The sequence below is a fragment of the Felis catus genome, chromosome B4 (genome assembly GCF_018350175.1).
Source record: "Felis catus isolate Fca126 chromosome B4, F.catus_Fca126_mat1.0, whole genome shotgun sequence".
Taxonomy (NCBI): Eukaryota; Metazoa; Chordata; class Mammalia; order Carnivora; family Felidae; genus Felis; species Felis catus.
Window position 1 is genome coordinate 83,718,540 of NC_058374.1, and position 12,247 is coordinate 83,730,786.

General features: G+C 36.6%; 1 protein-coding gene across 8 annotated transcripts in view; it reads right to left on the reverse strand.

Annotated features, from left to right (window-relative positions):
* Positions 1-12,247, reverse strand: part of R3HDM2 (R3H domain containing 2) — a 151,293-nt gene that overhangs the window by 118,688 nt on the left and 20,358 nt on the right. For 5 of the 8 annotated variants that reach the window (XM_006933843.4, XM_019835122.3, XM_011284097.4 and 2 more), the window contains exon 1: positions 8,737-8,860. The exons of 2 other annotated variants lie outside the window; for them this stretch is intronic. The gene's annotated coding sequence lies outside the window, so the exon portion shown is untranslated. Of the gene's footprint in view, positions 1-8,736; positions 8,861-12,247 lie in introns of those variants that run through there. One more of the 8 variants, XM_011284098.4, reaches the window with a different exon arrangement.

Here is a 12,247-nt window from a genome sequence, read left to right on the forward strand (position 1 = left end):
CTTCATTTAAAACCTCATCATTTTCCACTGTCCTCCTTACAAGACACACTGTGATAAGGGTGATCTTTAAAAAATACAAATTTGATTTCTCGAGAAGGTTGATGGGAGAAGGGTGGTGGGAGAGTGGCTGCCAAAGGAGGCTCACCGGAAGGCTGCTTGCATATAACAGTTTTCACTTATATCAGTATTTCAGGTCAATAAAAACAGCCGCATTTTGAAAAAAAAAAAAAAAAAAAGTTGATGGCATCAACCACCAACACCCCTACCACACACACTCCCCTCTTTAAAAATCCTCCAAAGACTCTCCATTTTTTATAGGATAAATTCAGCACTCTTTAGCAGGATACTTAAATTCCTTTATAATCTGGCCTCTGACTACCTTTTCTCCTTTTCTCCATATATCCCGAGTTTCATAACAAATTACTTGTAGTTGACCTTGAAACCGATGCTTTTTTTCTCACCTCAGTATCTCTGGCTATGTAATCGTGCTCTACCTAGAACAGCAGTTCGTGGAGTATGGTCTCAGGAAATCTAAGAGGTCCGCTATTTTCATAACACCAAGATCTAATTTTTCATAATAATACTAAGATGCTATATGCCTTTTTTTACCATGGTGAAATGGTAGGTATAACTGCCACTGCCTTAGCATAAATCAAGGCAGGGGCATGGAACTATACTAGTACCACCCAACACCTGCAGTTTAAAAAAGGAAAGATAAACTTTACTTATACATTCCTTGAGCAAACAGTAAAAATAATGTTATTAAATTTCCACTCTTGAGTACATCTTTTTAATAATCTAAATGAAAAATGGAAGTCTATAGTTCTGCAGCATATCAATCAAAGGACAATAATCGTCTCAAGGAAAAGCAACTGAGCTGCAAGCTGAACTTTTCTCATGGCATATCATGACTTCTTGAGTAAGCAACCGACAGGCAAACTATTGTTATGTGGCAACAGTCTTCACAGAAATGAACAAAGTGAGCCTGTTCCTTCAAAGAAAACAAATGAGATAGTACTTGTTGCCAGTGATAAAATTCAAGCTTTTAAAAATCAAAATTTTGAAAAAGGGTATCTTGTGAGCTTGACAACTTCTCAATACTTAAGACTTTCCCAATGAAATGATGGTGATATTAATGAATGTGATTTTTTAAATTGAATAATGAACTGTGTCAAACATTTGGAAGTTCTGTGTAACTCAGTAAACCAATTATTTTCCAGTTGACCAATTCACGATGATTCAAAATCATACATGGATAAAAGATCCACTCAATGTACAAAGTAAACAATTGAATTTTAATGTCACCAAGTACAAAAGTTCATTAACATGGTTCCAGATTCTACACTGCAACTAACCTTGAAGAAACTACCACATGTTGAGTTTGGGTACAGTATCAAAGACTATCCAATTACCCAAAGATATTAAGATACTTCTCTATTTTCCCACTACAAATCTCTGCGGCTGGATTTTTTCGCATATACTTCAAGCAGAATGACATACTGCAACAGACCGAATGCTGATGCAGATATAAGAATCCAGCTGCCTTCTTTTTAATCCAGACATTAAAGAGATTTGCAAAAATGTAAAACCATGTCCTTCCTTCTCACTAAATCTTTTGTTTAAAAAATTTTTTTTTCATAGGGGCGCCTGGGTGGCTCAGTTAAGTGGCCGACTCCGGCTCAGGTCCTGATCTCGCGGTCCATGAGTTCGAGCCCGCGTCGGGCTGTGTGCTGATAGCTCAGAGCCTGGAGCCTGCTTCTGTTTCTGTGTCTCCCTCTCTCTCTGCCCCTCCCCCATTCGTGCTCTGTCTCTCTCTGCCTTTCAAAAATGAATAAATGTTAAAAAAATTTTTTTAAGTTTTTTTCATTAAAAAATGTGTTATATAAATTAATATGTAAGGAACTTACTATGATTTTAGTGAACTAATAAATATTTAAATATTTTCTTAGTTTTGATTTCCAATACTGTAAATATTGGTACATATAACCCACATAAATAAAAGGTTCTTTGGAGTCTGTAATAATTTTTATTTTTAATTTTTTTTAATTTTTTTTTAACGTTTATTTATTTTTGAGACAGAGAGAGACAGAGCATGAACAGGGGAGGGGCAGAGAGAGAGGGAGACACAGAATCGGAAGCAGGCTCCAGGCTCTGAGCCATCAGCCCAGAGCCTGATGCGGGGCTCGAACTCAAGGACCGCAAGATCGTGACCTGAGCAGAAGTCGGATGCTTAACCGACTGCGCCACCCAGGCGCCCCTGTAATAATTTTTAAAAGGGTCAAGGGTCCGAGACCAAAAAGTTTGCTAATTTTTTTTTAATGTTTATTCACTTTTGAGAGAGAGAGGGCATGGGGAGAGGCAGAGAGAGAGGGAGACAGAGGACAGAAGCAGGCTCCGCACTGACAGGAGAGAACCCCATGCGGGGCTCAAACTCACGAATCATGAAATCATGACCTAAGCCGAAGTCAGCCACTTAATTGAGCCACCCAGGTGCCCCAAAAGTTTGCTAATTTAGAATTTCCCCTGCCCACTCTTATCCTTCAAGGCCCAGAGAACTTAGGTAAAGTTCACCTGATATATCTGCTTACAGTTGAGAACAAAGACTATACTTTTTCATAGGCACTCAATTAATTGTATGTAGAAAGAAAAAAACTACAATGTAATCTGATGTCTATGGCATCAGTACTCCACTGTAAACACACATGGATGAAAAAACTTCAAATTGGTTATTTTGTATATATCCACATAACCAAATCTTCTGTCTCAAATCTGGAATCAAGTGCTGGTGGCAATGTAAAATACCTATATTTGTAGAAGGCAATTTTACTGGGGCACCTGGGTGGCTCAGTCTGTTAAACTTCTGACTTCGGCTCAGGTCACAATCTCACAGTTCATGAGTCTGAGTCCTGCTTTGGGTGAACACAAGCCCCACTTCAGATGAACATGAGCCCCGCTTTGGGCGAACTCCACTTCTCTATCTCTTTATCTCTCTCTCTCCACCTACTCAGATTCATTCTCTCTCTCTCCCTCTCTCTGTCCAACGCTCACTTGTGCCCTCTCTCAAAAAATAAAAATAAAAAAGGTCATTTTACCATATGTTTAAAATTTACACAAGTATACACCCTTAGCAATTTACCTTAATAATTATTCGAGGGGTGCCTGGGTGGCATCTGACTTCGGCTCAGGCCATGATCTCACAGTTTGTGGGTTCAAGCCCCGCATCAGGCTCTTTGCTGACACCTCAGAGCCTGCTTCAGATTCTGTCTCCTCCTCTCTCTGCCCCTCCCCCCCCCACACTCACTCACTCTCTCTCTCTCTCAAAAATAAATAAACATCAAAAAAAATTTTTTTAGGGGAGCCTTCGGTGGCTCAGTTGGTTAAAGTGTTTGACTTCAGCTCAGGTCATGATCTCACGGGTTGTTGAGTTTGAACCCCACGTCGGGCTCTATGCTGACAGCTCGGAGCTTGAAGCCTGCTTCAGATTCTGTGTCTCTGTTTCTCTCTGCCCCTCCCCTGTTCATGCTTTGTCACTCTCTTTCAAAAAATAAACATTAAAATTTTTTTTAAAAAACAACATTTTTTAAAAATTAATTATTCCAAATATGGAAAATGACATTTGTACAAGGTTATGCAGCACTCTTTGTAACTGCAAAGACTTGGGGGAAAAAATCAAACTTCTCTTTAATAGGAGAATGATAAAATAAACAGTACAAACATATCCTGTAATACTCTGTAGACACACACAAGAATAAGCTATTCTTGATGTACTTATAAGTTATACTGCTAAGTAAAAAACTGCAAGACAAAGAACCATTTCTGTAAAATGGAGGAAACATATTTACACAGTTACACATATATGTATACTTTACGTTTATAAGAACATAGGATGCACAAAAACATAGGATGCACATAGTTGTCTCTGGAAAGAAGAACTGACTAGTTGGGTTACAAAAGCAAGAAAAAAACTTCACTCTGCTTTTTTTCTATCCTTAGCATTTTGAATCATGCAAATGTAACACCAATTCAAAAAGTAAATCTAAAAATATGTAAGAATCTTCATTTCATGTAAGGAATAACCTCTCATCTTTTTTTCCCTCGCCTCAAGAAATGTCAATCCCTAATTTTTAACTGTATGTTCAGTGCTGCCTAAGCCAGGTAACTATAATTGACATAAAAATAAAAAGATAGCCACTATGAAACCTTTGAATTAATTGTGTTAAGTGGTTAACTAGTGATCTGGGGGCAGGATCAGGATCTTCCATCTTTTACCTTACATAATTCTGAATTATTTAAATTTCTTAAAATGAGCGTATATTACGTCTGTAATTTGAAAAATGCAAACCTCTGTAAGATGGAAGATGTTAAGTAAAAAAAAATCTATGGTCCTCACTTTGAATTGTAAACACTGATATGAACTTGTGATATACTTTCTTAAAGCTGGTGGGCGGTGGGGGGGGGACACCTGGGTGATTAATTGGTTAAGTGTCCAACTCCTAATTTTAGCTTAGGTCATTATCTCACGGTTCATGGGTGAGAGCCCTGCGTTGGGCTCTGTGCTCTCTCTACTCCTCCCTCACTCATGCTCTCACTGGCACACGTGCTCTCTCTCTCAAAATAAACAAACTTAAAAAAAAAAGATTCATCCAAAAAAACAAAAAAAAAGGCACCTTATTTCCTAGCCTTATTCCCTGAAAACAGCAAGAAACAAAGACCAATTCACTAAGCAACTAATACCTCTTTCACCCAGACTGGTCTCTAACCATTTTCCATTTTTTCCACACAAAGGAACCAGAGTTTCAGGGGCAATGGGCTGATGCACGCCCAGGGATTGGGTATGTAATAGACGATTTCAGAACATCATGTCAGCCAGAAAACAAGCTATCATAGCTAACAGGATCACATCAAAAAGATACTGGAGCCAACCAGAAGAAGCTCCCATTTGCCAAGATGAGACAATCAATGAGACATCAATACAGATAAAATTGGAATTGGCTGAAACACAGAAATAGGCTTAAATCGCCGAGTTTATAATGACAATATTTAAAAAACTTATCAGACACCTTTGCAGGATGTTAGTGAACAAATTCATTTTTTGCAAACAGTAATAACTGTTAATTAAAAGGCTCAAGCCATTTGTCTGTCGCACCTTTCCTGTGCCAAACAGGTGATGAAAAGAAGTATTTCTTTATAGAAAAAAAAAATTCCAACTAAAATAAATGAAGAAATGATAGAATCTGAGTACTACCATTTTATAACCCCTAATGAAGGAAATGTAAACAATGATCATCAATGGCTGTTGACATTATAAAATATGACATCACACACCTTCTCCTGACAGAAGCACACTATGAAGTATTCTAACCAAAAACAGTGAATCTAAATCTGGTCAAGTCTCTAGATGTAACTGCCAATTTAAAGGAAATACAGAGGATAGAGACACATGTTACATGACACTACTATGATGTCAATCACCAAATCCATCTGTGGGAAACTACTGAACAGATGACCCAGTTCCTTCAACAAATAAACTGCAAAGAAAAAAAAGAGAGTGGAAATCTTTTAGATAAAGAGACTTTTAAAAACATACATTGACCAACTATAAGGTACAGACTTTATTTGGATCCTTTTTTTTTTTTTTTTATTTGGATGCCATTTTAAACAGATAGGCTGTTTTAACAACTTATGATACAGGGGAGCCTAGGTGCCTCAGTTGGTCGAGCTTCTGACTCTTGATTTTGGCTCAGACAATGATCCCAGGGTCATGGGATCCAGCCACAAGTCAACCCCCATGCTGAGCATGGAGCCTGCTTAAGATTCTCTCGCCCTCTCCCTCTGCTCCTCTCCCCTGCTCATGGACTCTCTCTCTAAAAAACAAAACAAAACAAAAAAAACACCTAAGGGCACCTAGGTGGCTTAGTCAGTTAAGCGTCCAACTCTTGATTTCGGCTCAGGTCATGATCTCTCTCAGTTTGTGGGATTGACCCCTACGTCAGGCTCCATGCTATTAGTCTGTTTGGGATTCTCTCTCTCCCTTTCTCTCTCCCTCATCAATAAATAAACAAATAAATAAATAAGAACTTATGATATAATCAAGGAAATAGGAACAACAGATATTTAATATTAAGTATTTATTGTTAATTATTTTGAAGGTAGAAATGGTTTTGGTACTATGTTTTCTAAAGTCCTTATTTTTTAGGGGCGCCTGGGTGACTCAGTCAGTTAAGCATCTGGCTTCGGCTCAGGTCATGATCTCACAGCTTGTGAGTTTGAACCCCATATTGGGCTCTGTGCTGACAGCTCAGAGCCTGGAGCCTGCTTCAGATTCTGTGTTCCCCTCTCTCTCTGCCCCTCCCCTGCTCATGCTCTGTCTCTCTCTCTCTGTCTCTCTCTCTCTCTCTCTCTCTCTCTCTCTCAAGAATAAACAAACATTAAAAAAATTTTTTTAAGTCCTTATTTTTTAGAGATTTATACTGAAATATTTATGAACAAAATAATATGTCACAGATATGCTTCAAAACAATTGGAGGAAGGGGGTTGGTAGGAGAATAGATGAAACAAAGTTAACCATAAACTGATAGATAACTGTATATGCAGGTTTATTTTACTATTCCCATGGCTTTTGGACATTTGAAATTTTCCATAAGTTTTTTAGAAAGCAAATGTCAAAAAAGAAATATATATGCAAAGATATATATACATCTTTGCATAGATATATAAACATATATCTCTTTACATATATATTTATATATTTTTTATAGATTTGTTTATATACAAATATACATTTACATATATATTTATATATATGCTGAATACAAATACTGAATATATAATATATATTATATATACTGAATATACATTATATATAGTATTACAATATATATTATGTATTATGCATACACTGAATAGATACTGAATATATATTATACATTATATGTTATAGAACATATCATATATACATATATACTGTTATTAGTATTATATAATATATATACTGAATACAAATACTGGATATATATTATATATAACATATTATATATAATATGTATCATATAATATATATTATCTATAATAATATTGTTATATAATACATTAACATAATAATGTATTATGTATTATATATACTGAATATATAATATATACAGTAATATATATACTTTATATGTACTGAATATATATATATTTATATATATATACTGAATACAAACACTGAAATGAATTTGGATACTAATCTTTATTTGAAGCCCAGTTCAATATCTAACTCCTTCCCTACCTTTCCATATTGGTTTTTCTCTTTCCTTTTTGTATTTGCATTGAACAACTAGATTCAACTAAATTATACTGCACTATTTATATTACAGAATCGAATCCATTATACCTATTGTTACTTTAATCATCAAATATTCATGTTTTATCTCCACAACCAGCCAGCAAGGTCCTTTAACACACACACACACATTTTTGATCCCACAGCCCTAGAATGAGGCTGAACATTCTAATAGTCCCAAGTACCTTACATGACACCCAAGATGTCTCTGGAAAAACCTTGGGATCTATGGAAAAATGTAATATTCTTCCTTGTCGCCCTAAGGACTATTTCGTGCTAAAATTAAGTTCTTATTCTTATAAAAGCACATAATATTTTCTTCAAATTTTACAGGGATCCCTTTCATGACATCAAAATGGTAAGTTTCCAGCAAGTTTAGGCAAGCTAATAAGCACAAGCTTTTCCTCCCAGAATTCAAATGGGCATATTTATACTCTTTCAAAGAAACAGAATTATATATTACTAGGTTTAAACAGAAATTATGTTAATTAAGTGATTGGTTAAATATGAAGTTATTTAATAAAAACTTCAGCTACAATATAAAAAGACAGCTTACCCCCAAAAATAGTCTCAAAGCCCAGGAAACAAAGAACTCACTATCTAACTGAAAACCAATCAAGAGTGTTGGAAAATAAGTCTACTGGAGTACTTACAAGTTTTAAGAATTGATTTTATAGTCCCTTTACTCTTTTAATAGGTGTTTTAAAATAACTGATTTTCCCTCTAATTTAAAAGAAATTAATGCTCCTTTTTAAATAGAGATAAGCAAAAATAAAATAAAAATTATCCTGCTACCTCCTTCATAACATTTTGTCTCAATAAACAGTAAATTCTTTGAGGGCAGCTCATTTCTCCAAGGAACAAGGTCCCCTCACTTCTAGAATTCATCCATGGAAACCCCAGCAGAAAGGAAAGGGAGGGGGGGAAAAAACCACATAGGCTTAATTCAATGAGAGTAATATATAGATTTGTTTTTACTTTGTTTACATTTCCCCATTCGTATAAATCTAGTGTGAAAAAAACCCATACATTTCATTTTTATGGACTTTTCTTGGTTTATAATAATTTTTTGGCATTTTTCCAGCATCCTTAAAATTTCTTACTATAGTAGCAGCAAAGTCCTACATTTCCAATTGCCAAATCAGGTAGTAAACACATATTCATTCTATATGTAAAATCTTACTCAATTTTAACTTATATTTAAATTAGTTACTCAAAATAACTTTTTATTTCTTATTTCTTTTGTTGAAGTCTACCAACTGCATCAACAGATTTTCACATTTTATGTACAGTTAAACGTATATAGAATAAATTTCTCCTCAAAATATCCCACAAAAATCTGAATTCACACACATGCAAAACAATTCCAGTGTCCTAAAATTCATCCACAAGTACCCAAATATAATGCTCACCTGATCTCTAGCTCAGATGTAATGAATGCCTCATCCATCCAGGTAAAGTGTAAGAACTGTACTTATCAAGCATAATTTGGGGAGACAGTAAGGAAAGAATAGTGGATAGCTCCCAGCAATTCACCTAGGAGGGGAGAAAAATGATCCCTTTCACATCCAGAGCGTAGGTTCTAACAAGTTTTCAGCAACAGTCAAAATTCTCAGAACAGTCCTGACTTTTCACTGGACTCTGTGTCTTAATTAAGTAGTCTGAGTGACAGTGCAAAAATTAATTTGAAACTACCTTTCTTCTTTACTCTGAAAAGCTGAATATTGTCTGTCTTGACTATTAAAATCCCCAGAGATTTCAATTCTGCAGGAATTCTACATGGTTCTAAATTTAGACAAGTAATAGAAATAGTTGGAAGGCATGCAATTCACTTTAATGTCTGAACTTTTATGTTGCCAGGCAGCTAATTTCTTAAGTAATCCTAGAGCAGTCATCCACATAAAAGAATAAATATATAAGCCATATAATCAACTGATAGGCTAGTAATGGTGTTAATTAAAATATTACCTATAATTTCTGAAAATGAATAACACCCCTGCTCCAAAAACAAAGGTTATAACTTCTTCCATAGGGATAACAGGACAGGATTTTAAATATTTCAACAGAACAGGTTAACAGCACATGGTGACTTTCCTTACAACTGATTTGTTTCCACATCAATGAACATACCAATAGGCTTAATGGATTTCACCTTCAGTGTAAAATGTTTTTGTCGAAGGAACTGACCTATCTTGTTTCATGTAGAGTCCCAGAGTGGAGTATGTTCTCAAGCTGTTGGACCGTAAGTGATTGGGGTATACCAGATCATAATTCTAAGGCTAACTCTTTTTGGATTCTCTAAAACATCAGACCTGTATAAGGAACCACAAAAACTATACTCCCAACAGAAATGTTCAATACAATAAATAACCAACTTCATGTCAGTTTCCTAGACTCAGGTCATGATCTCATGGCTCGGGAGTTCAAGGCCCGCATAGGGCTCTGTGCTGACAACTCAAGCCTGGAGCCTGCTTCGGGTTGTGTCTCCCTCTCTCTCTGTCCCTCCCCCACTCACACTCTGTCTCTGTCTGTCTCTCTCTCTCTCACAATTAATAAACATTAAAAAAAATTTTTTAAGGAATCATTTGTCACTAAAGGAATCAGGGTTCCTTGCAGAAATGATTTATTCCAGGTCTGGGGCAGGTAAAGTACAAAGTGAACCTGGAACACCTTGCAGTGCCAGAGTGGATCACGTCAAAAGGACATAGGAATCAGTTTGATAGGGCTCCCACTGACCAAATTTACAACAAATTTGCTGTATTTTTAATACTGAATATGGTATTTTTAACAGCAATAGATTATAACATATTGAATTTTTTAAAAATACCAAGTCTACAGTAACCATCAAAAACAAAAAAAGGAGGGGCACCTGTGTGGCTCAGTTAAGTGTCCAACTCTTGATCTTTACTCAGGTCGGGCTCTGGGCTGAGCCTTGTTGGGATTGTCTCTCTCCTCTCTCTCTGCCCCTCACCTGCTCACACGCTTTCTTTCTCTCAAAATAAACTTTAAAAAAAAAAAAAAAAAGGGAGGGGGGGTAAAAATAAAACTCTTCCTTTTAGAACACCACCAACTAGAAAACATAGAATTGGGGCGCCTGGGTGGCTCAGTCGGTTAAGCGTCCGACTTCGGCTCAGGTCACGATCTCGCGATCCGTGAGTTCGAGCCCCGCGTCGGGCTCTGGGCTGATGGCTCAGAGCCTGGAGCCTGCTTCTGATTCTGTGTCTCCCTCTCTCTCCGCCCCTCCCCCGTTCACGCTCTGTCTCTCTGTCTCAAAAATAAATAAAAAACATTTAAAAAAATTAAAAAAAAAAAGAAAACGTAGAATTTATGAGAGAATCAACATTTTGCATGACCACCAATGTAATAACCAATTCAGGCAAGGATCATAAATGCATGTTAATACCACTGAGTAAAACATTAAGGAATAGAAAGGTCACACATTTTTAAAAGTATCATTCCACAGACTGCTTTATTACGAAGGGGAAAAGGTACCTTTACAAAGAAGAAATGTAGCTGACATCAACATAACTAAGTGACCAAATTTTTTATCACCAACAATGGAACAAAAGGACATTATGTGCACAGAGACACACATAACATCTTGCCAAAAATGTTTAACCTGAATCTAATCAAGACAAAGCCAAATTGTGACACATTCCTCAACAAAACTAGCCTGGTCTCTAAAAAATATCAATGACATTAAAAACAAAAACGGGGGAGAACTGCTCTGAATTAAAAGACTAAAAAAAAAACAAAAACAAAAATGACAATTAAATGCAACACATGATCCTTGACTAAATCCAGGACTGGAAGGAAAGCTATAAAGCAGTATCTCAATTGAGATAATTGAGCAAATCTGAGTATAGACTATTGCATTAACTATTATACCACTGTAAGATATTTTGAATGTGATAGTAAGTTTGATAGTACGATTATGGTGATACAGGAAAACAACTTGCTTTTAGGCAATAGATGCTTAAGAAATTTTGAGGTGAACTTTTCTGAATGTCTGTAATACGCTAATAAAAGTTTCCAGATTTCCTAATACACTAATAAAAATTCTTGATATACAATGAACTATAATGTATATATGTGTAGGGAGGGAAGGGAGGGAAGGGAGAGAGAAAGGTGGATACAGAAAAAGAAGAGTGAAGAAGGGGGTAAAGAGAGTGAGAGAGCACAAACGCAATAAAATGTTTGATAAATATAGGTAAATGTCATACTGATATTCAGTGTATCACTCTTCCGACTTTTCTATAGGTTCAGAATTCTTCCAAATAAAAAAGCTGGGGTAGGGGCATCTGGGTGGCTCAGTCAGTTGAGCTTCCAACTTCAGCTCAGGTCATGATCTCAGGGTTCATGAGTTCAAGCCCCCTATGGGGCTCACTGCTGTCAGCACAAAGCCAGCTTCAGATCCTTTTTCTCCCTCTGTCTGTGCCCCTCCCTCACTCATACTGTTTCTCTCAAAAACAAATAAACATTGGGGCACCTGGGTGGCTCAGTTAAACGTCAGGTTCTTGATTTCAGCCCAGGTCATGACCTCACGGTTTGTGAGTTTTTGAGTCCCACGTCAGGCTCTGCGCTGACAGCACAGAGCCTGCTTGGGATTCTCTCTCTCCCTCTCTGCCCCTCCCATGCTTGTGCTCTCTCTCTCAAAATAAATAAACATTAAAAAAAATTGGGGGTGAAAAAGAATAAGAAACAACGTTAACCCAAACTCTTAGCTATCCGATGTAAATTTTGCTGTGTCCTGAAAAACCAATTCCAGGTGGTGGTTACAGGCACAGACCTCAGCATGAAGCTGTTATGCTCTGGCTGCATGACTTAACCTAACCTCTCTGTTATGGTCTGCATGGGTCCTCCCAAAATTCATTTTGAACCCTAACCCCCCAAAATGATAGTATTAGGAAGTGGGGCCTTTAG